Genomic DNA, 27621 nt, shown 5'->3' on the forward strand with positions numbered 1-27621 from the left:
GTTTGATCCTTATGACTTGAGAACCTTCTGAGAAGGATAACAAAGGCTTGAAATCCATCAAATGACTTCAAATGCATATCTTTCCCAGAAACACTCACTAGCCATACTTGATCAATCAACCACATGGACACTCCTCACCTCATCTTCCTACATGTCAGGAAGACTCCTTTCCTTTCCTTTTTCCTTTTTCCTTTCCTTTCCTTTCCTTTCCTTTCCTTTCCTTTCCTTTCCTTTCTTTCCTTTCCTTTCCTTTCCTTTCCTTTCCTTTCTTTCCTTTCCTTTCCTTTCCTTTCCTTTCCTTTCCTTTCCTTTCCTTTCCTTTCCTTTCCTTTCCTTTCCTTTCCTTTCCTTTCCTTTCCTTTCCTTTCCTTTCCTTTCCTTCCTTCTTTCCTTCCTTTCTCCTTTCCTTTCCTTTCCTTTCCTTTCCTTTCCTTTCCTTTCCTTTTCCTTTCCTTTCCTTTCCTTTCTTTCCTTTCCTTTTCCTTTCCTTTCCTTTCCTTTTCCTTTCCTTTTCCTTTCCTTTTCCTTTCTTTTCTCTTAAAAATCAATTTCAGTATTAATTAAAAACAGAAGAGTGGTAAGAGCTAGGCAATTAGGATTAAGTGACTTGCTCACAGTCACATGGTTAGGAAGTGTACGGGGCCATATTTGAACCCACACCCTCCCAACTCTGGACCTGGTAAGCTATTTCTTTATAATCAAAGGGAATATACAGTGACTTGAAGAGGGCAGGGAGAGAAGTAAGGATTAGATCAAGTCAAGTTTCTTAAACTTATTTCAGAAAAACTTTTGCTCTAGTCAGGTATACGCATGCTATTGTATATTACTTTATCTGCACTTTGTGTTGCCACAACAAAGCAAAGTCCATCTGTCACAAATCACAAGATTCTAACCCTTATGCCTTGAGCAGCACTTGGCACCAGGCTTCACACATAGTAGGTACTTCATCAGTGATCATTGTTCCTTTAAGTTTCTTCGATCTTTCACAGTGTTCTATCATCTTACTGCATATTAACTTAGTTTTAAGAATAGAAAAGCTACCTCACTGCCATGTGAGGCAGTTCACTATAGAAGATACAGGCAAAATTTTAATAAGTATCCAGCTTAGTCAATGAATCCAGTTCAACTCTGCGTAATGCAGGAATTTGGTTATTAACATTTTTACCTTCTGTCCCTCATTTTCTACTTCCCTGGCCCCTTGCAACAGGCCAGTTTGCTCTTTATCTAGGGGACACCTGGTCCTTTTGTGCTAAGATTTAGATAGAAATTACTCTCTCTGAAGTAATCTGAACCTCAATCCCCAAATCTGAGAGTTGCTCTTATTTGTGCCAGGGCATCGTTTTTGAACCTTGTCCTTCCTTAGGCTAACTGTGCCTGAATGAAATTCCCACTATGGTTCTATCTCACTCTTAACATGACTTTCTTCTGGACAGTGAAAGTCCTTGTACTTCCTTATGCTCTCTTGCCTCCACTCTGGGTCAGCCTATATCTATCTTCCTTATAATTAAGTTTCATTTCTAATTCAGGGAGTTTTCCCTCACTGTCCCTATCTCATTGCCTCCTCTATAAAGAAAGGGTCCAGAACTAGCTAATCTCTTGTCTATTCCAACACTAAACTATGATCCAACAGAGAAAGAGTGAGATTATAATAGCTGTATGATCCTGCCCAAGTCATTAAAGCATTCATCCTCAGTTTGCTCATCTTTAAAATGGGGATAATAATAGCATCTAGGGATAGCTAGATGGTACAGTGGACAGAGTTTAGGACTTGGAGTCAGGAAGATTCATCTTCCTGAATTCAAACATGGCCTCAGTGAGTTACTAGCAATGTGACCCTGGGCAAGTCACTTAACTCTGCCTCAGTTTCCTCATCTATAAAAATGAGATGAAGAAGGAAATGGCAATAATTCCAGACATTTGTAAAAAAAATAATCTCTGTTGGGGTCATGAAGAGTTGCACATAATTTAAATAACTGAATAACAAACAAACAAATAAAAATAAAAACCCTACATAATGGGGGTGTTGTGTGGATCAAACAAGATAATGTGTAAAATGCTTTGCAGACTTAGCTAGGAAACTATGCTGTATGCCAGACCCCTTTTCTTCCTCCTTACCAGAAGACATACCCTTTACTGGACCCAACCTCTTTTGGTTATTTCTAATACATTCCTTCACTTTCCAAGCAATACAGGCTCATTACAAAAACAAGCATCTCTAAAGCCCATCTTTACATTCTCATCATTGGGTAACCTACTTTTTAAAATGTATGACCAAACAAGCATGCAGAGGCATGACTAGAATACGCAAAAAATTTTAACTAGAATGCATACATAAATTGAGGAGGCAGGGATGTCTTTCATCACAGAGACCTATGTTAGTCTGATCCATCCACAATCAGACCCTGCAGTAGGAACTGAGACTTCTGGGGTCTACAGGGAGTCCCAGGAGCCAAAAGACACCAATCTATGGTGCTTTGAAAAGGCACTTTGGGAGATATTGCTCCATTTGAGCAGACAGAGTCCCAGAGATAGATGACAGGCTATCACCATCTCTCTTGCACAATTACTGGGTAAGGAAGCCCAGAGGACTTCGGGATGCTTAGTGGAGCTAGAGGATGGTCTTAAAGGCAGAACTGAAAGAAATGGGATGAAATAAAGGGAAGGAAAATCAGGACTGAAGAGTAGAAACAGACCACTCACCCAGAGAAAGAAGGTCGTTATTGCTGGACAGAGCCAGGGAGAGAAAGCCCAAGAGCAAATACTGCCATGATCATGGTGTGACTCTTCCACCTCTCCTTCCTGTGTAGTATTGTACCTGCAGAGAATGGGAATATTCAGCTTGGAAAAGAGTAGGCTAGGGGGGATCACTTTTAAGGTCCCAGAATTTACACAGTGTACAGAATAATGAGCAGCTAGGTGGTATAGCGGATAGAGAGTTAGCCTTCGGGTCAGGGAGACTCATCTTCCTGACTTCAAATCTGGCTTCAGGCATCTATTAGCTATGAGACCCTGAGCAAATCACTTCACCCTGCTTGCCTCAGTTTCCTCATCTGAAAAATGAGCTGAAGAAGGAAATGGCAAACTGTTCCAGTATCTTTGCCAAGAAAACCCCAAATGAGATCCTACAGAGTCAGAGACAACTGAAAGTACTAATGAGCAGCATAGAATGATAGGATATGCTATAACACAAAGGTTTCATGTTGTTGAGTCATTTTTCAATTGTCCACAACTCCTTGTGACTGCATTTGGGGTTTTCTTGGCAAAGATAATTGAGTATTTGTCATTTCTTCTTTCAGCTCATTTTATAGATGAGGAAAGTGATTATGAGAGATTTGGGAGTATATATAATAATAGTAATGATATTGCTAACACCAACAATAATGATAATTATAGATTTTACCAATTGATACTTATTGATATATTTGAAGTTCACAAAGTGCTTTAAAAGATCTTCACAACAAACCCATGAGGTAGGTACTATTATTGCTCTCATTTTGCAGCTGAGAATACAGAACCAAATTAAAGATAAGTGGCTTTCTCAGGATTCTATCGTCAAATTGTATGTGATACAGGACTCAAGCTCAGGTCATCCTAACTCCAAATCATGCACTATAGTCATTCTGTCACCTAGTTGTTTGATAAGCATCCAGGCAGGCCAATGGCAAATGGTATTAGCCACAAACAGAGTTTATTGAGAGAGGTTGTCTAGGTTTTATCTTGAGGGATTCTATTCATAGGAGGTAATTGATTCTCTTTGGTTTAGGGTGATGGAAAATCTTGTTTTCTCACTTTTTACAAAATTAAAACTAGATATAAACAATTGGAAAAACATTAATTGTTCCTGGGTAGGACAAATGAGCTAATATAATAACAATGACAATCCTACCCAAATTAATCTATTTATTCAGTGCCATACCTATCAAACTACCAAAAAACTTTTTTAAAGAATTAGAAAAAATATAACAAAGGGAGGCAGTTGGGTAGCTCAGTGGATTAAGAGCCAGGCCTAGAGATGGGAGGTCCTAGGTTCAAATCTGGCCTCAGATACTTCCCAGCTATGTGACCCTGGGCAAGTCACTTGACCCCTATTGCCTATCCCTTACCACTCTTCTGCCTTGGAGCCAATACACAGTATAGATTCCAAGTTGGAAGGTAAGGGTTTAAAAAAATATAATAAAGTTCATTTGGAAGAACAAAAGATTAAGAATATCAAGGGAAATAATGAAAAAAAATGTGAAGAATGGGGGCCCAACAGTACCTGATCTTAAACTATACTATAAAGCAGTAGTCATCAAAACAATATGGTACTGGTTAAGAGAGAGAAGGGTAGATCAATGGAAAATCTTGTTTTCTCTCAAACCAAAGGGATGGATAAGATGATCTTTCTAGGCTTTGTGACCTTGTGACCTTGGTGCTAAATGACGAACATGTTTTGCAGAATTGTTCTCCTTCTCTCCAAACCCAGAATCTTTTCATCTTCTGGTTTCCTTGACACTTCCTATTCATTAACCTGCTCTCTATTTTCATCAGAATGGGGTACGGACACTGAGTGTATGGTGAATAGGAAGTCAGAGATGTGAAAAATCTTCTTCAAACACTTTATCTCACAAAACTCATACCAGAGTGGATGACTAAAATCCCAAAGGAGATGGAGGACTTCTTCTTTCATTCCCTTGCCTGGTCCCTATTTGGTCAAAGAGTTGTCTGTAGAAGTGACCAAAAACTAGACAGCAGGGGGATAGAGGAGGTTAACAAGGTTTGAAAGAATCTACAAAAATGGAGGAATTAGTGTTTCAAAAAAATAAGAATTGCCTCAGTGCAGCCAACCTCTGTTCTAAGGGAGCTACTTACTAGTCTGATGAAGGAGAGAGTCCTTGAGGGATCTCCTAGTCTCATAGTAAAGGCACTGTAGCTTCCCAATAATTATTAAGGTTCCCAGTGGAATGGGTCAGGCATCACTGTGGTTGGAGGCACAAGGTTGGAATTTAGAGGATTATAGAAGAACCTAAACAGTTTGGATCAGGTGATCAGGATGGAATAATACCCTCTGAATTTCCCTTTCCTATTTTATTTTTTAAAAAAGGAATCTCTTCCAGGAAAAAAAAAAAACTAGAGACAACACAATTCTTTTCCTCAAACAACCAAACTTGGTCAAAGATATTGACTTTCATCTACCAAAAGCTTTGAACCTTCCCTTCAGAATGCCCTCTCCAATTATCTCTGCATAAAACTTCCCCATTCCTTCTCCTCTTCACCCATGCAAGAAATGTGGGAATCACTCACAGACCCAGAGGAAGGCAGTGTAGTGTAGTAAAAAGTGTTCTTAAAAATAACAAGAAAAACAAAGGTAGGAGACAAGGATTTTGAGTCCTTACTTTGTCACTAAATTGTACTAGAACTGCACTGTTTGGGTCCCAGATTCCTCATCTGTATGACAGGTGTATGATCCAGGTAAGGGGTTCTTCAACTTTTATTGAATTATGGACCACTTTGGCCATGGACTCTTTTGCAGAATGTGTCAAGACTTGCCTGACAGATTATTCAAAGGTTCCCAGGAAGGCATAAGGAAGATGGCACAAAATACAAATGGGATCAGGAGGCCTGAGAAAAGCTGGTAGCTAATCAAGGCAAACTGTATTTGTTGTAGCTTCTATTGTATAGAGAGAGAGCAAAACAGGCTGGGTCTTTGGATAAGCTTTCCACATACACAATGAAAGTAAATGATTGGTAAAGTCTACACAATGGATTCTATAGGATCATAAATCAACATGTAACAGGCTAGCTTAGATTCCCAAGGAAAAGCACACATCAGTGATTTTGCGGATACATATAGAACAAACGGGAAGGGGAAAAGGAGGGGTTTAAGGCCTCAAGGGGAGGAATGAGCTATGTGACTAACATTGGCTGGTCTATGGCCTCAGCCTTGCTGAGGGTCTCAGGCTTTTTGCCTCCCTTGTCCCCAGAGCTCTGCTCGAAAGAGTTTCAAAAGAATATTTTTAAGTGCATAAAACAAAATACATTGAAATATAAATATATTCCCAAACATTCAAATATTTATTAAAATATTTTTTTAAAAAGATCACAGGACCCAGTGAAGAGCGCCTGGTCCAGATGGACTTTAAGCCTCTTCTACATTTGATAGTCTACATTCTTTTTGGGTTCCCATTACTTTCCTACAGTGAAACATGAGAAACACTGGCACAGGACCTTCCTACGTGGCCTTCCTGCGTCAATGAAGATTCTGTGCTCTAGGAGCAAGGCAGAACTGCAATAGCTCAAAAGACATGTGAGATGTGCGAATCTAAAGATATCTCCATCTCAAATGTTCTTATGGGCTATTTGTGTCCAACCTGTGGTAGAACCTTCAGAGCTCATGATCAGCCATAGATAAACACTCTGTTCATTGATCCCAACATAGTGATGTCATTTTTGCCTTCTTCAAGTATGAGTGACAACCAACTTTATTATATATAATGTATCATGTTCAGGTAAATGATTTATAGTACTACTCAGTTGAGTCAACGGATCCAACTTGACTCTGATGGATAATATTTTAAAGTCCTTTCCAATTCTGACATTCTATGTCCTGGGCTTTAATATTCTATGTTCTAAGATCCCTTCTAGCTTTGGCATTCTAATATTCTGTGATCCAACATTCTCTGTTCTGTGTTCATTAATAATACACTAAAGTCTCCTCAAATTTGGACATTCTATTCCATGTTCTAGGTCAGAAGTCCTTCAGCATTCTCTGTTCTGTTCCACATTCTGTATTATTATGTGTTCAGTATATTAATTCTGTTCTGTAGTCTCTTCCCGCACTAACATTCTTTGTTCAGAGTTCTAATAAGCTAAAACCTTCTCGAATTTCGACATTCCATTCTCTGTGTTCTAACATTTTATTCCCTTGCCTGTAAAGCGTTTTATGAACCTCAAAGTACTTAGCGCAATGCCTGCCACAGAGTAGGCGCTTAAGAAATTATTGATTCCTTCACACTGTGTCCTCTGTTAGAATGTGAGCTCCTTGAGAGCAGGGACTGTTTTGACATTAGAATTTCAAATGCTTAGTTAGCAACATGCCTGAAACACAGTAGGCACTTAATGAAATATCAGCTATTTCAGTTGCCTTCCGGCTCTGACATTCTATATTATTTGTTCTCATATTCTATATCCTAAGATGCTTCTTAGTTCTGACGGTACATTCTATTATGATTCTGAGCCATTTATGACAGCAACGGATTCCTCCCAGCCATAGGCAGGAGGAGCAACTGTCAAATGCTTTGAAATGTTTCCAATTAACAAGCAATTAGAAAGCATGTCTTCTACCTGTTCCCAAGGGAATCCTGGGTGAGGGCAGACCCTTCTCTGGAAACTCCCAAGACAGCAGAAGGCACTTCCTCATTGTGCTTTCCTTTCTTCTCCGCTTTCCCTCCACACTCCCCGCCACCCCCAACTCCCTTCTTGCTACAAAATCTCTCATTCCCCAGCATGGGAGGCCACTTCTCGGCCATCCCTGCATCTGCTGCTCTTCTCACTGGAGCTGCATCAACATATGTGCCTATTTGGCTGGGGGCCAGAATCGTGATGAAAAAAGGAGCATGGGGAGGGGGGGATCAAGAGAGGGGACAGATTGGGGAAGGCTGGGCTCCCCCATTCCATGTTAGAGCAGGAATATCCTTTAGAGACCATCTAAACCAACCTGATTATTTTATAGATGAGAAAATGGAGGAAGCTCCTGCTCCTACGATGTCTAGACCATTACATTCAGATTGAAGATGAGCATTGATAAATATCAGGATACAGAGAAGGATGACTAGAACTATGATGAGTCTGGAAAGGAGATGCAAAAACCTATGAGGGTAGGATAAAAATCCCTGCCTTCACGTTGTCCTATGGAAGATGGAATAGAGTTATTCCCTGAAGCTCCAGAGAGAAGATGAGGATCGGCAATTAGAAGTTATTGGTGCAAGAACACTGTACACAGTACTGCCAATATTGTAGGATGATAACTGCAAGAGACTTAGCTGTTCTCAGCAATACAATGATCGCAGACAATTCTAAAGGACTTATGAGAAAGAATGTTATCCACCTCCAGAGAAAGAACTGATAATGTCAGAATGAAGATTGAAGCATACTATTTTTGTCTTGATTTATTCATATTTTTATTTGGGGGTTTTAGTTTTAGATGAGCATTCTTACACAACTTGACCAATATGGAAATATATCTTGCCAGATTCATACATTGCTTAACATCTCAGGGAGGAGGGAAGGAGGGAGACAAATTGAATCTTACAATTTTGGAAAATGTATGTTGAAAATTGGGATCACATATAAATTGGGAAATTAAAATATAAAAAATCAAAAACAAATAAAAAGAGGAGTTATTGGTGTGGGGTGAGGTGTGGAAAGTGTGTCAATGTTAGAATTTTCTAACAAGTAGTGTAGTTGAACAATGGCGTAGGCTTCCTGAAAAAGAAGTGAGATGCTAAGTCATCTGAGGTTTTCAAGCAGAAGTTACAAATTCATCTGTCATGGATGGATATTGTAAAGAGGATTCCTGCACTTAGTAGGTGGTTCTGCAGAGATGTCTTCAAGGAACATAGGAATCAGGGGCAGCCAGGTTTCTCAGTGGATAGAGCCAGGTTTGGAGGAGAGAGATTCTGAGTTCAAATCTGGCCTCAGACACTTCCTAGCTGTGTGACCCCAGGCAAGTCACTTAACCCCCATTGCTTAGCTCTTACTGCTTTTCTGCCTTGGAATTTAGTAAGGGTTAAAAAAAGAACATAGGAAATATTTCATTAATATTTCATAAAGAAATATATAAAATCAAAAGCCACTCCCCAATAGACAGGAAGTCAAAAGAGATGGGCAAACATTTTTCAAATGAAGAATGACAAATTACTAACAACCACATAAGAGAATGCTCCAAATTTCCTGCTCCCTAAGCCCTAGGTCATCCAGAACCCATCTGGGAGGACTGTCACAAGAAAAGATTTGCTCCCACTATGAGGTACAATCTTCTTCCTCCCTTTCCCTCTTCTTCACTTTCTCCCTCTCTGACTCTGGCCTGCCCAGAGCCCATCTGGGACACTTGACTACTCATATGGCTCATATGTGCAGCCTAAGGTTCTCTAGGCTTTTACCATCTGTCCTGACTCCAAACCCCTCAGAGCTCTAGCTATGCCATCTGACATCTTAATACAAATGAAGAACTCCCTGTCTCTTGCTATCCATAGTAAGTATTGAATGAATACTTTTTCATTCATTCATTCATTCATTTCACTTATCATAAGAGAAATAGAAAGCAAGACAACTCTGAAGTGAAATCTCAAAAGGAACAAATTGGCAAAGTTAAAATAAAAGCATGGAAATGACTAATGTTAGAGAGCTGTGGAAAGATGAGTATACCAATGCATTGTTGATAGAGCTGCAAATTCATACAACCATTCTGGAAAGCAATTTGGAATTTGTGCAACTAAAGTGACCAAAAGGTGATGTAGTGCATAGAGGACTGATCCTAGAGTAAGGAAGATCTGAATTCAAATCTAGACTCTGACCAAAAATACTAGCAGTATGACCCTGGGCAAATCACTTCACCCTGTTGCCTCAGTTTCCTCATCTGTAAATTGAACTGGAAAAGCAAATGGGAAAATACTCCAGTATCTATGCCAAGAAAACCCCAAATGAGATCACAAAAAAATCAGAGATGGTTGAAAACAACTGAACAACAAAAATGTCCATACCTTTAACTCAAAATTTCTATTGCTAATCCACCTCAAGGAAATCAATAACATAACAAAAGGAAAGGCCCTCACATACTCAGAGCAGAACTTTTGGGGGTAGCAAAGAACTTGAAACAGAATAGATGCCTCCCTGTTGAGGAATGATAGCTAAATAGAACATGGCACATGAATGTAATGGAGTATTAATGAGCTATAAGAAATAAGCATGATGGATACAGAGATGTATGGAAAAGAATATGTGAACTGATGCAAAGTGAAGCAAGAAAAACAGGAAAATGATGAACAGAATGTAAATGGAAAACAACAACAACAAAATAATTGCAATAGAATGATTCAAAATTATCATAAGCAAATTTGAATCCAAAAAATATAAGATGATACCTCCCTGTACACTTTTGAAGTTGGGGGACCATGGGTAGGGGATGTTGTTGTTGAGTTGTTTTCAGTCATCTCTGACACTTTATGAGCCCATTTGGATTTTTTTTTTTGGGGCAGAGATACTGTAGTGTTTTGCTATTTCTTTCTCTAGCCCATTTTATAGATGTCAAGAAACTGAGGCTACCAGGGGGGAAGTGACTAGTTTAAAATCACACAGCTAATAAGTGTCTGAAGCTAGATTTGAACTCAGGAAGATGAAATCTTTTTGACTCCAGGCCTAGCACTCTATCTATTGTGCCACCTATTCCCCTGAGTTGGGGATACTGTATATGATGTTGGACATTTTTACCATTATAAATTTTTTGTGGAACATTTTTATTTTCTTTGTTTCTCCATATTTAAAGGAATGGGTCTCTTGTAAGGGATGGGATAAAGAATAAAATGGGAAATGAAGATGATATGAAAATAAAGTGAAAATGATTTAATTTTTTAAAAAAAGAAATGCTTGTTGATTATTTTGTTCAAGATCACACAGCTAGAAAGTGTCAGAGCTGGTCTTGAGCCAAGTCCTAACTGACCAGTGTTCTAGAAATGTATCATAAATGTAGGATCCTGGTATTACAGATATTGAATTGGATGGGACCTCAGAGTAAGTATAGTCCAATCCCATTATTTTAAACATGAAAAAATTGTGGCTCTCCCTCCTCCTCCTTCCCCATCCTCTCTCCTTTCTTTTTCTTATGTTTCTTTTCTATTTCATGAGGATTAGGTCTTTATTTTTCCAGGCTGGAAGTCCAGAGGCCATTTTTGGGCCTGAACCTACTACTGATCAGCACAGGACATGTAATCTGATTTATTTCACATTGAGGTTAGTCCACCCTGTCTAGGAAGCCTGGACTCTCCTCCCTCCATCCTGAAGGCTCATCATATTGATTCTGGACATAGTGATGGTAGACACCTGATTGGCCTAGACTACCATAGTTTAGAATTCCTGAGCTGAAGCATTAGCTTGAGATTCCCTAGTTGAAGAGATTACAGGAGATTATGTCCCATCTGTTCCTGTGTATTTTCATAGATATCACTGAGGCACCATCCGCTTGATTCCTATGGGAGAGAGAGAAAGAGAAAGAAGGAAAGAAAGAGTGAGAGAATAACAAAGAGAAAGAAAGAGGGGATGAGAGAGAAAGAGAGCGAGGGAGGGAGAGAGGGAGAGAGAGGGGGTGGTGGGAAAGTCTGAATTCCTGAATCCTGGATTGAATTTTTCCATGACACAAATCACCATCCTCTGAGTAAAGGACTCCAAAGAACCTTAAGAGCATTAATGTATAGGGGGTTTCTCATAATACAATATAAGCCTATATGTGCATTTGCACATAATGCAGTCAGGTGACATAGTAGATAGAGTACCAGACCTGGAGTTGGGAAGACATGAGTTCAAATCCAACTTCAGAGACTTACTAACTACATGACCCTGGTCAAGACACTTAATCCTATTTACCTCAGTTTCCTCATCTGCAAAACAAACAGGAGAAGGAAATGCCAAATTGCTTTGCTAACTTTGCCCAGGCTGGGTCACAAAGAATTGGACACCACTGAAAATGACTAAGCAAGAACAACAAATGCAGAATCATTCTTATCCAAAGGCACATGAGAACAAATACATCATATCTACAGACACATATGAACCTTGGTTTGACACTTATTTCCCAAGTAAATATTCTTCATGTTTCATGAGATCCAAGGGCATAGAACTCAATGGGACTTTTTAGGGTATCAAGTTTAAATATCCCCAATTTTACAGATCTATAAACTGAGGCCCATTGAGGTTAAGTGACTTGTTTAGCATTACTCAGATACTAAGTGTAGGCTGGAATTCAAACTAACATTTTCTGACTCCAAAGTCAACAATCATTCTACTGTGTTAGGTTGGTTTCTTCCAGGTCTAAAATTCTATGATCCTCTCTCATTGACAACAATAGACCTACTTATAAGTACACACACACACACACAGTCATAAAAACTAAACACTGGCTTATATCCCCTGGGGCTCAAGAAAATCAGGCTGCAAGCCTAATAAAAATTAAGTGTGAGAAATGGAATACTTACAGTTTATCTTCCTTCCCTTCCCACTTGTTTCTGTTCCTTGCCTGTTTCTCCCATTCCTCCCACCTATCATTTTGGTAAAAGGGAACAAATGGGTTGCCTGATCCTGAAGGTAGATGGCACTCGATTTAGCACACATTGGTAGCAAGGTAATTAACAAAAGACAATAACATTTAAGTGTTGAGATAATCAATGGAGCCCCACCCTAATAGGATTTAAAGGCAGGTCCTCTGACTCCAGATACAACTCTCTTTCCACTGAACCACATTGCTTCCCTCTTCTCTTTTCTCAGATGTTTTTTCTCTTTTCTCTTTTCAGATTTCTAGTTATCTCTATCTGTACTAAATCATTTAAGTTTTGGCTTCCTCAATTTCCTCAAGTGCAAAATGAAAAAAAAAATTAATAACTTTGACCTCCCAGGGTGGTTGTGAGAAAGTACTTAGCATAGTGCTTAATAAATGCATATTTCCTCCCTCCTTTCCTTCCTTTCTCCTTCCCTCCCCTCTCTCCCTCCCTCCCTTCCTTCTTCCTTCCTCCCTCCCTCCCTTGCTTCATTTCCTCCCTTCTCTTCTCTTTTTTTTTCACCTCTTCCTTTCCCTGGTTACCTCCCCTTTTTTTTCCTCTCTCTTCTCTTCTCTGCCTCAGGTTTCCATAGAACTCTGTCACCCTCTAGCCCACACATCAAAATAACTGGCTGATTAAATCAATTCAGTGACAATGATAAGCTCATTGAGAATATCAGCAATCTCCTGCATCCCATAGGCAGACCAGCCCAGAAAGTTCAGAATGATTGAACTTTCCTCTTTTCATCCAGATTGTACAAAGAGGAGAATAAACAGGAAGAATGGGTGAGGTAGTGTTATAGGATCATAAATTTAGAGGCAGAAATGATGTTAGAAGTTCTGAAGTCCCCCATTTTGCAGATGAGGAAACTGAGACCCAGAGGGAAAACATGACTTGCCCAAGTTTCTACAGATAATAAGTGGTAGTCAAGATTTGATTTTAAAGGTATCCTCTGACTTCAAATCTATCACATGATGGAAATGAAGGAGTTGGGAAATGAGAGCAGTGATGTCAAGCGAAGAAGGGGTTAGGGTTATGGTGATGAGGATAAAGAGGAGTTGTGGGGACATTATGCCAAGGAAAGAAATTGGAATGAGGGCCAGCAATGAGGAAAGGAGGAATGGAGAACGAAAAAAACAATAATAACAAGAGTGGTTGGTGGAGTAGGACACAGTGATACAAAGAGGAGGAGTTGGGTACTTGGTACAGAATTACAAAAAGGAATTGGGGGGGGGAGCTAGATAGCTCAGTAGATTGAGAACCAAGCCAGGAAATGGGAGGTCCTGGGTTCAAATTTGTCTTCAAATGCTTCCTAGCTGTGAGACCTTGGGCAAGTCACTTAATCCCAGTTACCTAGCCCTTATCACTCTTCTGCCTTGGACCTGATAGTATCAATTCTAAGTCTGAAGGTAAGGGTTTTTAAAAATAAGGAAATGGAAGATTGGGGAGGCAATAATGTTGAGAATGAGGAAAGATTTGGGAACTGGATATGGGGCAAAAGAGGCACTAGGAAAAACTGTATGTTAGTTAAAAATCATGTCAAGGGATGGATGGGAAAGATGTATAAAGACATCTGAAAAAAAATTTTTTTTACACTGATTCATACAGCACAACCCTGCTAAGAACCTGAAATATCCTTCCAGTCTCTGCCTGGCAGGGGAAGGCTGGGATGAGATGATACATGCATGCGGGGCCCCTCCTCCGGGTACTGGTGTTATTACAAATCACTTTAAAAGCTGCATCCCGTGGTTCTGGGGAACTCATCGGGAGCTCTGAATGTGGCATTGCTTGTCACAACAAAATCATTCTCTCCCCCTCAGTCTCTCCCCCTGTCTGTGGTGGCTTCACCCATCACCCAGGTATCCTGGCACTCTGACAGGCAGGAACAATTCCATTTCCTCAAACGGGCTTTTCATTTGCTCAGAACTTTTTTTCAAGCATCTTTCCCTTTGGTCTGCAATCTCTCTCTCTTCAACCTGGCATTTCTCTCTCACGGTCACTTTGCTGGCTATATCTGCAAATGGCTTTTTAAGCACCTGTGTCCATAGCTGTTCTGGGAGCTAGATTCCTTTCCTTTTTTCTGTCAATCTTTAGAATGGTAGTATTTAGAGCTGGAAGAGACCGTAGAGACTATCCAGGCTAACCTCTTTATTTTACTGAGGATGGAACTGAGGTCAAAAGCAGGGCTAGATTAGCTTTTTTTTAATGTCTCTTTATTGAGCTCTCAATTCTATAATTCTATGAAACTGTAACATTTTCAACTATAGGAGGAAGAATTCAGAGATTTGCTAGATTTCCTATTTACTTTGTTTTTAAAAAACCTTTACCCTAAGTCTCAGTATCATTTCTAAGACAGGAGAGTAGCAAGGGTTAAGTGACTTGCACAGGGACACACAACTGGGAAGTGTTTGTGGCCAGATCTATGAGGTCAAAAGAAGGGAAGTGACTTGCCCAAGCGTCACAAAATAGCAAACATCTCCATGTGTATATTATACACACATACACACCCAAATAGAAACACAAACAAATACACCTATCGGGATAGGATAAGAAAAGGAATGACAGAAACATGTATTAAGCAACCACTATGTGCCAGACACTATTCCAAGGACCCAACTAGGAACAACTGGTGAGAGTCCAAAAGAGATAAATAAGCCTTGATTTCAGGAAATGCTTCCTTAATCCCACTTAACCTCTACTCCTCTCTACCCACCTTATCCTCTTCAAGACCTGGTTTAAAACTTTCCTCCTCAAGGAAGTCTCTCTTGATTGCCTCCCTACATGCCCTCCACTCCTACCCACAAGTCCCAGCCCATTCATTCATCTCAGGTCTTTCAAAATTCACAGAAGCACTCTATCCTGTATTCATTTGCACTTGGGGTGATTTCTTTGTAGGCATTCTTCAGATCTGTAGCTGAACTCATCTCTCCTCCAAAATCTATTCTCTGTGACCTCTCTTTCATTTGATGGCACCACCATTCTCTCAATTACTCAAGCTCAAAACCTCTGAGCCATCTTTGACCTCTCTCTATTCTTCATACTCCACATCCTATCCATCTTCAAGTCCTGTCATTCTCTCTCTGCTGTGTCTCTCACAGCCGTTCCCTCCTTTCCATTCACATCGTAACCATTCTAGTCCCAGTCCTTTACTCCCTCTCCTGTAGACTATCATTTTACAAATTAAATATTTTGGCAGTAAATTCTGATGATGCCTTTCAATTTTATCATTCATTGTTTCTGAATGGTGTCATGGTTAGAATACTGGTCTCAAAGACTAGGAGATCTGGGTTCAAGTACTATCCCTGACAAATACAGACCATATGCCCTTGGGCAGATCATTTAGCAACTCTGTTCTCTGGGCAACTCTCTGAGACTCAAAGGCATCAGCTTGCTTTGACAAAGGGAGTTTCTGTATCTGAAAGTTTCTTATACCAGGATTCAGCAGTTATGGGCCAAATCCTGAGCTATGAATTTTTTTTTTCACATCTTAAAACACAATAAAAACTCTGTTCAAAAACATAAAAAAAAAAAACCATTCTTAATCAGGCATTTAAAAAAGTGGTAGACCAAAGTTTAGATACTCTAATGAAATTACAGGCCCAGTCCCAATCCCAATGTCTAAAAATCTACAGACCTAGAAGTGGGCCCTCCCTTTTTTAAATTTATTTTTAAAACAAACCATTACTTTCTGTCTTACTATCAATTCTAAGAAAGAAGAGTAGCAAAGACTAGAAAATTCGAGTTAGGTGACTTGACTTACCCAGGGTCACACAGCTAGCAAGGGTCAGAGGACATATTTGAACCCAGGACCTCCTGTCTCCTGGCCTGGCTCTCAATCCACTGAGGCACCCAATTGTCCTAGGGCCTTCAACAGCAAAGGAAAACAGTTAAACAAAAGCAAAAGATAGAGTGACCTTTTCTGATACTACAAATAGCATTTTATCCCATTAACTCTTACCTCTTTGTTATGAAAAGGAAAATAAGATTCATTATCTGATTTCTAGGACCAAGATTAGTCATTAGTAACTGAGAATTCAGCTTTTTTTAATTAGTGTTTTTGACTTATTATTGTACTCCTGTATATTGTTCTGCTGGTTTAGTGTATTTAACTCTGTATCAATTATGATTTCCTTCCCAATCCCCCCTAAATTCTCTGTAATCATAATTTCACACTGAACAATAACAATAATATAATTGCATTATATCTCACCTAGACTGTTACAGTAGCTTTCTAATTAATCTCTTTAAGCTTTGTTCTTTCTGTCTTTTATAGATCAATTCCTTATGCAGAGGTTTGATCATGTCTCTCCCTTGCTCAAAATTCCTCAGTGGCTCCCCATTCACCCTGGTGGAGGAGGGAGTTCAAATTCTTTCACCTGTGCAGTTCCTTTATAATCTGGTGCCAACTTTTCTCACACCACTCCCCAATACCCTATATTCCATACAAAGTAGATAGTAATATATCTTGTAATCTCCCTCTTCACTCCTTCCCCACTAACATTTATTGAGATACTACCCATTTCTAAAGGTGGCAGTGAAGTATTCAGGAGAGGGAGATAGAGAATCTGGGGTATCTGCTAGGGAGGTTGGTGTGTTGCCATCAGGACCCAGGATCTTGATTCAGTCAGGAATAGGGGTACAGAGTATAATGTTGCAGTGTGAAAAGATGAGACCACTCCAGGTATGATGGCAATTAGACCCTCAAGGGCTGATAATACCACAGCTTTAGAGCAGGAAGGGATATTGAACAATATCTAGTCTATCTCTCTCAGTTTATAAATGAGAAAACTGAGGCAGCTAAGACATACAGTTGACTGTTGCTGCAATCAGAAAAGCCCAAGTTCAAATCTGACCTCAGACCCTCCCTCACTAGCTGTATGACTCTGGAAAAGTCACTTTCTCTGTCTTGATCTGACTCAATTTCCTCAATAATAAATGAAGATTATAAAGAACTCAATCTCCCAGAGTTGTGAGGATCGAATATTTGTAAAGTGCTTGGTACAGAGTAGGTGCTTAATAAATGATTGTTTCTTTCTTTCCTTCCTTCCTTCCTTCCTTCCTTCCTTCCTTCCTTCCTTCCTTCCTTCCTTCCTTCCTTCCTTCCTTCCTTCCTTCCTTCCTTCCTTCCTTCCTTCCTTCCTTCCTTCTCTGGATAGCGTAGGACCTTGATCAGGAGAAGGGAATTGTTGCATCAAGGACAATCAAGACTCAAGATAGGATCAAAACATATGTGACAAGGAAGCATATCTAGCTCCCCCCCCCCCATCCTCATTGGATGACTGTCCCTTGTGACAAGTAACCAGTCAACCTGTGCTAATTACAGTTCTACAAATGATCTGTCAATTCCCATAAAACTTCACCTGATTCCCTGTCGTGCTCTGCACTCCCCCCAACCCCCCCTCCCCAACCCCTATTGAAAGGGATGGATCTCTCTTGCCTAGGAATTACTCACAGGCACTTTGTACCTTGTGAACTCTTCATGAAGCATGCTGCTGTAATTATGTGTATACATATGTCACTCCCACTCCTCCCTGAGAGTAAAGACCATGTCTATCTCTTTTCTGTATCTCCCATAGTGCATTGCACAGTGCTAGCTTCATAATAGTTCCTTCATGTTTGTTGAATGAACGAAGATGCTGTCTAAGAAAGAGATAGAAGAAATCATTTGAGACTGCATTCATCTCTTTAGATTGTGGGTATTATACTAATAGGCAAGGTCAAGATCATACAGAAATGAGTAATTCCTTTTCTCAGTTCTTATCCCCTTTGATCTTTCTGCTGAATTAGACCTCTTCCTTTTTCAATTTTAAAGTTTTTGTTGTTATCTTTTGTTTTAACATAACCTTCATTTCCATATCCATATCCAAATCCCTCCCCCTTCACTGCACAGCAAACTGTCCTTTGAAACAAAGCACAAGAGGAAAAAAATTTCAAATAAAAATGCAGTTCTGCAAAACCTAGCAACACATCATCCATGTCTGATGGCATATGCAATGTTCTGCACCCATAGTTCCTGTTGCATAGATGCAACGGGCATCCATCTTTCTTAATGCTTACTCCTCATTTAGTTTTTGTGACTCTCTAGGATCTTTTTCTTCATCTCTGACTGCTCCTTAGTCACTTTTATTGGCTTCTTTCCCTCCCATCCGTTGTATCCCCCAAGACTCTGTCTTTAGCCTTCTTTTCTTTTCTCTCTTCTTTCATAACCTCCTATACTCCCATGGCCTCATTCATCGTCTTTATATAGATGATGCCCTAGCAAATGCCTTGTTCTTCCCTGAGTTCCAGTCCCTCATCTCCAATTGCCTATTGACTCCACATGGGCATCTCAAACATTATGTGCAAAACAGAAATAATTTTCCAGTGGCCCAAATTCTCCCCTTCTCCCAAATTCCAAGTTTATGATTAGGAAATCACCATCCTTTCAGTGACACAGACTTAAATCTCACAGTAATATTTGTTTGTTTGTTTGTTTTTCCACTTTCATCTTTTGTATTCAATCAATCACCAAATTCTGTCCATTTCATTTCTGGAATATTTCTCATATCTATTCCCTCCTCTCCATAGCCAACCCCTCTACTCTTTTAATAGCCTCCTTATTAGTCACTCTGCTTCCAGACTCTGCCCTCCATAATAAATCCCCCACAAAGCTGCCAACATGATCTTCCTGGGGACAAGTCTGACCACATCATTCATTTGCTCACTATCTTCAGCGAGTGCCCAGGTTTATGGACCACTCACACAAGGCAAGGACTCACCAGGAAGCCATAAGAAGCAATACAAGGATACTCTACATGTCTCTCTGAAGAACTTTGGTATCAATTGTGAGACATGGGAGACACTGGCACGGGACCATCCTACACGGTCTGCATGCTCTATGAGCAAAGCAGAATTGTAGTAGTTCAAAGGAAATGTGAGATGTATAAATCTAGAGACATCTCAATCCCAAAGGTTCATATGGGCTATTTTTGTCCATCCTGTGGTAGAGCCTTCTGTGGTTATTCTGGTCTGATGATGCACAGCTGGATGAAATGGACATTGCCCTTGATATTGTGATATCATTTTGGTCCTCTTCAGGTATGAAGGGCAATGACTAACCAACCAGGTCTCCCAGATAAAATGTAAGCAATCTATTTAGCCTGGCATTCAAGGCTTTCCACACTGATTCCAACTTACATTTTCAAAATTATTTCCCAACTTTCTTCCTTAAATACTACTTCCCAGGCAAGTCAAATGACTAGACATTCGAGTTTATCCTTCAGTGTGGCCCTCCAAATCCTTCAAGGCTAAGTTCAAGTGCCCATTTCTTCCATGAAACTTTCCCTGGGATACTTCAATTAGGTGACTTAGTGAATCAAGAGTCAGGCCTAGAGATGGGAGGTTCTGGGTTCAAATATGACCTCAGACACTTCCTAGCTATTGTGGACCTGAGCAAGTAAGTCACTTTACCCCTCATTATTTAGCCCTTATTACTATTTTGCCTTAGAACCTATATATAGTATTGATTCTTAGATAGTAGGTAAGGATTATTAAAAATAAATAAAATAAACTACTTTCCCTAATGTCTTCTACTTTCCAAGGTCACAATGATGTCTCCTTCTGATTTCATTAGTATACCAATTGGAATATGCAGCAAGGAAAACTCCTGGTAGCAATGCAGATGAGCACCTGATCTTTCACTTATAGCCTTAGAGAATTGACTAGAGGAACCAAGAGTTTTACTAACTTGACCAGGATCAATCATTGAGGATATATCAGATGTGGAACTTGAACCCAAGCCTATGAGTCTCTATACACTACATTCTTCTATGTCTTACACAGTATCTTCCACTTAATAAATGTTTGTTGAATTGAATTATTATTGAACTTCATAAATGGACACCCAATAAAGTACTTTCAAGCACCCAAGAATATATTAGAAATGAGAGTAGATAATAGAATCAGGGACAAAATTCTCTCCGAGGGATGGAATCGCAGCTATAACTAGCAATTTGTATGCTTTCAACAAGTATCACAGACTACTCCCTGGGGCAAGGAACATGAAAGGCACCCTCAAACCAACTTCTGAAGACAAATTCAATTGAGATAGGAGGCTGACACCAGGAAGATATCTTTGCAAGGCCTGTCCAAGGAAGAGTTCACCTGGGGAGTAGTTGCCTGGGATCTTCCAATTTTAACTAATTATTGCTAATTAGGTGCAAAGTTCAGTTGCTGCTAAAAAAAAATGAAAGTGCTTTCAATGTCCTCTAAATCTTAGCAAGATGCTGCAAAACCCCATTTCTCCCACCCTAGTTAAAGCTCTGGTTGTAATGGTAGGATGAAGTTAACGAGATAAGTTAACAAGATAAAATTTAAAAGGGATAAATATAAAGTATGACACTTTAGATAAAAACAATTAAATAATTAAATGGCAGTGGGAAGAATCTAGCCATAAATAAGGCATGCATGAAAAATGAAAAATGAGTATGGCACCATGATTAGATCTGAAGTCATGAGATCATAGCATTTTCTGTGGAAGGATGCATCAGAAGCTGTCCATTCCAACTCCTTCCCTTGACAGATGAGGATGAGAGGATCAGAGAGATTAACCACAACCCTGGACTCTATTCTGGGTCCCCCAAGTGTATTAGGCAAGCTTTTTCTTCACCTCCAACCAAGCTCTACATTACTTCCTGGCCATCTCCTCCATCATGACACCTATTCTCCAGCCATCATATTAATCTTCTCATGAAGGAGATCTTATAGTCTCCCTCTATATATCCCCCAGCTCTGATAGATAAGTTTTCAAGCATGCTCTTCTCCCTACCTCACCTTGTGTCTCTCATTTATGTATTGTCTTTCCTCATTAGAACTTAAGCTCCTTGAAACTATTATTTATGTAGCCCATCTAATGCATTAATGTAAGATATTTAATAAAAAGGCACAAAGCAGAGCAATAAAATGTTGAATGTCAGAAACAGAAAGCCAGTCTCTGTGGATTTTAGAGTATTTGGAGGTGAGTAAAGGGTAAAAAGGCAGCTAGGTGGTACAATGGATAAAGCATTGGGATTGGAATCTGTAAGACCTGAATTCAAATTTGGCTCCAGAAACTTGTAGCTGTGTGCTACTAGGCAAGTCGCTTAACCCTATTTGTCTCAGTTTCCTTATCTGTAAAATAAGCTGGAAAAGGAAATGGCAAACCACTCCAATATCTCTGCCGGGAAAATCCCAAATGGAGTCACAAAGAGTCAGACATGACCAAATAACAAAAAAAGGAAATAGACTGGAAAGGTAGGAGAGGACCACATTGTGAAGTACTTAAAAAGAAAAATGGGTGGTTTTATAACTTATCATGGAGGTAATAAGAATCTACTCTAGTTTATTGAATAGAAGGTGATATGGTCAGACATGTAATTTATGAGCTTGGGTGACTGGGGTGGAGGGGATGGTAGTGTTCTCAACAATGGTCTACCATCAATTCTAAGACAAAAAGGTAGGGTTCTTAAATAGTAACAGAGAAGTTTGGAAGAAAACAAGGCTTTGGTAAATTGATCATGAGTTTAGCTTTGAACATTTTGAGTTTTTAGATGTGTCTGGAACATTCATGTTTAGGACAGTGCATGACACATACTAAACAATTAATAAATGTTTTATTTATGTTATATGTTATTTACTAAATGATTTACCCAATGTAATCAAGGCCATAAGTAGCAAAGTCATGATTTGAATTGAAATGCCCTAACTCCAAGTCCAGGTTGCATTTTCTTTCATTCTTTTTATTAACTCCTTATCTTCTGTCTTAGATTCAATACTAATCAGTTTCAAGGCAGAAGAGCAGTAAAGGCTTGGCAATTGGGCTTAAGTAACCTTCTCAAGGGTCACAAAGCTAGGATATGTATGAGGCCATATTTGATTTTAGGACCTCCTGTCTCCACTGAACCATCTAGGTGCCCCTATACTTTCTATTGTATCTCTCTGCTTTCCATATTGTCAAAAGATGTAGGTTTGAATCCTTATTTTACCCTTTTGCCTATGACTTTGGATAATTCTTTGGATCTTTCCAGGCCTCAGTCTCTCTATCTGTAAATTTAAGGAGCTAGATAGAACAATCTCCAAGGTCCTAACTTCTTCAGTGAACCTTTTCACTGAACTGTATAAAAATTCAGTATAAGTTGTAACTGTGACATGGCAGCCAAAAAAGATCAAATCCATCCTAAGTTCATTAATAGAAACATAATGTCCAAAGCAAGGGAAATAATAATTCCTCTGTGATTTTCACTGGCCAGACCACATCTGGAATATTGTTCTCAGTTTTCATTTTAGAAAGGATATTGAGAAGCTAGATTCCATAGAGAGGAGAGTAACCAGATGATGACAAAACCAGAGGTTTTCCTATATGAAGAAAGTAGGGATGTTTATTATAAGCCTGGAAAAGGGAAGATTTAAAGGAGATGGGATGCAATGAGAGGTGTCTTGTTATATTTGAAAGGTTATCATAATGTAGAAGATGGTTTAGACTCAATTTACTTGGCTCTAGAGGACAGAATTAGGACTAATGGATGAAGGGTCAGAGAGTAGACAGCTGTGACTTAACTTAAGGAAAAACTTGGTAAGAACAGGAGCTCTCCAAAAATGTAATGGTCTTGCCTCCAAAAGAGTGAGATCTCCATCCCTAGAAGTCCTCAAGTTATGTCTAGAAAATCACCTTTCAGGGATTTTGTGGAGAAGATTCTTGTTCAGTTACAGGTTAGAGTAGATCAAAAGACCATGGATTTAAGAGGTCATCTAGTCCAGCATCATCACTTTATAAATAAGGAAACTGAGACCCAGGGAGATTGTTAAATGATTGCTCAAAGTCACACATGGGTAGTAAGTGACAAAATCAGGATTTGACTCCAGAACTCCTAAGTCTAATTCCAGAATTCTTTTCAAGATCCAACATTGGGCCTCTGAGATCTTTTCCAACTCTAGCAGTTTATGAGTCTTTGAATCTCTGAAAGAGATGTCTTTCTTGGGAAAAAATACACAGTAATAGGTCAGTTGGCCAACAGAACCAAGTCTCCACTGTTTGATAACTTTAGCAAAGCAGCACTTGATTGATAACCCTGTTCCACTCAACAGAAACCCTTCCCAAGAACATATGCAAGGAGCCTAAACAAGAGTGTGTATCTGTAGAGGATACAAAACAATGAGAAGGTAAAAGGAGAAGACCAAAGTTTGCTGAGAATTATCTTAAATTTGGAAGGAAGGTAGGAGAACAAGAGGAATAATCCTAACTCCCTCCCCTTGATCCTCCATTCAGCACTAATGGTCACTAAGGCCCTACAGAACATTATCCTTTCTGAAGCCCCTTTCAGATACATAAATAATTACACTAGTACCAGTAATTGCTAACACTTTTTAAGGTTTGTAAAATGTTTTATAAATACATTCATTTTATATTCACAATAACTATAGAAGATATCTCCATTTTGCAAAGGAACAAACTGAGGCAGTAGAGGTTAGTCACACAGCTAGTGAATGGCTAAGGCTGAATTTGAACTCAGATACTCAAGTATTCTTGATTTTAGCACTTTCTGATGTGATACCTAGCTGTCTCATTTGAGCCGGAAGGCTCAACAATCATGTATCTTAGGCAGGGCAGGGAATAGTAACTTCATTTTACGGATGGGGAGAAAGGAGTTCAAAGAGAATTAATGATTTATCCAAGTTCACACAGCAAATCAGTGGGAGAATTGGGACAGGAACTCAGTTTTTTAAATCCTAATTTGTTGTTCTTTGGGCTATATCACATGCACCTCAACTAAGAAGGTAATTCTACAATAAAAATAAATCCACCTAACTATACTACTACTGAACCCATTTCTTGCTACTTCATTCATAAGAATAGTATGAAACACACTTTTTCCAGGGCTTTCCCCAAATCAGTTAGGCTACATCTACAGCATTCTCTTATAGATGTTTTTGTCAATGCTTTTGTCAGACAAAGGAAGTGAGAGGTTGTTGGTTTATATTTTTTTTTTTGGCATGACATTTTCTAAATGAAGTCATACTGGCTTGTTGTGATCACAGCCTCATTTTCTAGCTGTACAGTGTCCATCATATATATGTTCTAGATTTTTTTCTGGAAATTGTTGTTCTTCAGTTGTTTTAGTCCTACTGACTCTTCTTGACTCCATTTGGGGTTCTCTACTGGAGTGATTTGCCAGTCTTTTCCTTATTTAGCTCATTTTACAGATGAGGAAACTAAGGCAAATAGGGTGAAGTGAATTGCCCAGGGTCACATAGCTAGTAAGTGTCTGGGACCAGATTTGAATTCAGAAAGATGAGTCTTCCTGAGTCCAGGTCAAATGCTCTATCCACTGTTGCCACTTAGATTTCCATTTACTAGGAACAGGTCTGGCCTATAATTTCCACATACCACTCTCTTCCCTTTTTGAAAATGGGAGAAATATTTCTGTTCTCATGTCCTGCTTCCAGCCCTTCTCTCATCCTCCATGATCTTTCAAAGATCAATGACGTTTTTCAGTCATTGTGTCTGCAATTTCTTTCAGTCCCCTGGGACACAGTTCATCTTGACTTCATGACTTACACACATAAACATATAGGTCCCTTCTTAAGTTCCAACTCTCTGTAAACCAGTGTTTGTTCTGATTTTGCTCCTCTAATAGCTTTTTATTGTACATTTTTCAATTTGATATAGAATGGTCTCTCCCTACTAGACTGTAAGCTCCATGAAGTCAGGGAGTTTGTCACCTAAATTTGGTATTCTCTCAGTCCCTAATGAAGAAATTTGTGTAAAGGTATGAATCAATGAAAATTTCATTTATTTACTGCACACTGTTGGTCCTTAAAAATGTTTGTTAAGTGAATGAAAAAAATATGCTACTAATTATGTACAGCAAGTATAGTCTTTTGTTAAATTTGTAGGAATTATTTATTATAGAAATTTTATACTTAAGGACCACATTCCCTTTATTCCCTATGGATGGGTTTATGTGTATGAATAATGTTGAGAGATACTCCACCCTATCCCTTACCTTATCTAGCAGGCAAGAACTGTCCCCTCCATATCTTTGGGTTGGTCTAAAGAGAAATTTATAGGGGCAAATCTGAAGAAGGGGAGAGTCTGTTGGCATTATAAAGATTATATATATCCTCAGATTTTTGTAACATATTCTATCTTTTGTAGTCTGAATTTTGGTTGCTCAAGAAAGCAGTATTGTGAAATGAATAATAGCATGCTAGTTTGGGGTTAAAATCCAACTGATGCTTAGTAGCTGTGTGACCACAGGACAGTCAATTCAACTCTCCTTAGCCTCAGGTTCCCTAAGGACAAAAAAGGAGGATAATACCTATCATGTTTACTTTGAAAGATTATGGTGAGGCTAAAATATGTCAAGTTTACAAAGCACTATGAACATTTTAAGTATCAACAATTTTTATTTTCTCTCATTCATAATAGTTTCCTATATCATTATTTCACCTGAACATGTTTTAAATTAATTTTAATTAATTAATAATTTTATCCATATATAATAAGATATTAAATAAGGTATTTATCTATATCTACATAATTATATATTTAAGTAATGCATGATTAATTGTTAATTAGCTTAATTTATTAAAGTTTAATTAGTTGAGGAGTATACCTATGCATTTACTTGATGGGGACATGGGCAGGGAAACATTACTTAGACTTCTGGGATGCATATTTTTGGGCTACAAAGTAATTAGTCTGGTACAACATTGGTGGAACTGTAAATCGTTGCTGGAAGGCAATTGGCGATTCTTTTAAGAAAGTAACTAAAATTCCTATGTCCTCTGAACCAGAAATCTCACTACTAGCTGCATGCACCCACAGAGGACAAAGGCAAAAGCAAAGCTCTTCTATCCACCAAAATTTTGATAGAGACATTTTTCTGGTAGCAAAGAACCAAAAACATGGTAGAAGCCTATCATTCCCCTAGAAGGGGAATGCCTAAATGATTGTTACATATGGTACATGACTGTATTAGAATGTTATTGTGGTATATGAAAAACAAACCTGACATTAGAGAAGTATAAGAATATTTATATCAATTGATAAGAAAGAACCAATACAGAACCAAGAAATGATAAGCACCATAATCATAACTATGTAAACAGAAAGAGCAAAATAGGAAAACTGAATGTTGTTTAATTATGATGATGGAGCTTGATGAGATGAGAAAATGAACTACCCCTTTCTATTGAAGAGCTAGAAGACAAAGGATGTGTTGCATGTCAACTATTTTCAGATGCATATTTAATTTTCTTGAATTCTTTTTCTTTTTAGTTACAAGGGATGGCTAGAGGGGCAGATATCATAAAAAATGAAGATGATATAAAATCAAAATTTATCAATAAAAATTAATTTTTTCAAAAGCAAATTATAAAACTCAAAATAAGGGATAGATCTATAATCATAGACTAGAGCCTTAGAATATCACAGCTGAGAAAAAATTCTAAGATCACTAATTCCCAAAACTTTCATTTTCTATATGAGACTCCTGTTCAGATGAAAGAAGTGATTTGTTCCAGAGCAGGCTGTTATATTATGAGGGAGCTAGGGCCTGACCTTCACTTTTTTGAGTCTTAGAAACTCTTTCCATATCTTAAATTAAACAAATACAAGTTAATGCAACACACATTTATTAAACACTTACTAGGTCAGATTCTGGGGTCACAAATGGATATCATAAAGACTTTGCTCTTCAGGAGTTTGTCTGTTCTATGAGCAAAGCAGAATTGCTGTGGCTCAAAAGAAACATGAGATCTGAAAATTTAGAGACATTTCCATTCCGTGTTCACCCGTAGTAAAAACCACCTGAGTAAAAACTTTGGTCTGATTAGCCAGTCCAAAACACTAAACATCGACCCCATAATGATGTCATTTTGGTCCTCTTCAAGTATGAAGGACAAGTCTTTTTTCTTTTTGGCCTTAACCTAAGGTTTCATCTGTTTTTGTAATTCCTGGTATGGGAATTCAGTCCACCAATGCAGATAATCTATTTGGCAATAATTTATAGGCATAAAGATTTGGCTAGGGCACTGAAATACTAAATGCCTTTCATATCAACTATGTACAAATATGGCAAATCTGAAACCTAGGTCTTCCTGATTTCTGGATTGGTCTTTTATCTATTAGGCCAGGTTACCTCTTTAAAAATTTTGGAGAAGCCATGGACACACTAATAACTAGCTTTCAAGGAAAGTGAAATAAGTAAAAAGTGATGTCCCAACAAAGTACTTTAAGAAATGTAATGAAGATAAATCATTTCCACCCAGGGGAAAGGAAAGGCTTCAGGGAAAAGGAAGTACTTGAGTTGGGGATGGA

At 38.8% G+C, this 27621-nt stretch overlaps 1 protein-coding gene across 2 annotated transcripts in view; it reads right to left on the reverse strand.

The window, feature by feature from the left end:
* LRFN2 (leucine rich repeat and fibronectin type III domain containing 2) overlaps positions 1–27621 on the reverse strand; it is a 357671-nt gene that overhangs the window by 129283 nt on the left and 200767 nt on the right. Inside the window, exons 2-3 of one of the 2 annotated variants that reach the window (XM_056818184.1) lie at positions 16045–16149; positions 2701–2815 (exon numbers count right to left, since the gene is read on the reverse strand). The gene's annotated coding sequence lies outside the window, so the exon portion shown is untranslated. The remainder of the gene's footprint in view (positions 1–2700; positions 2816–16044; positions 16150–27621) is intronic. The other variant, XM_056818185.1, reaches the window with a different exon arrangement.

This window comes from Monodelphis domestica, chromosome 2, assembly GCF_027887165.1.
Source record: "Monodelphis domestica isolate mMonDom1 chromosome 2, mMonDom1.pri, whole genome shotgun sequence".
NCBI lineage: Eukaryota > Metazoa > Chordata > Mammalia > Didelphimorphia > Didelphidae > Monodelphis > Monodelphis domestica.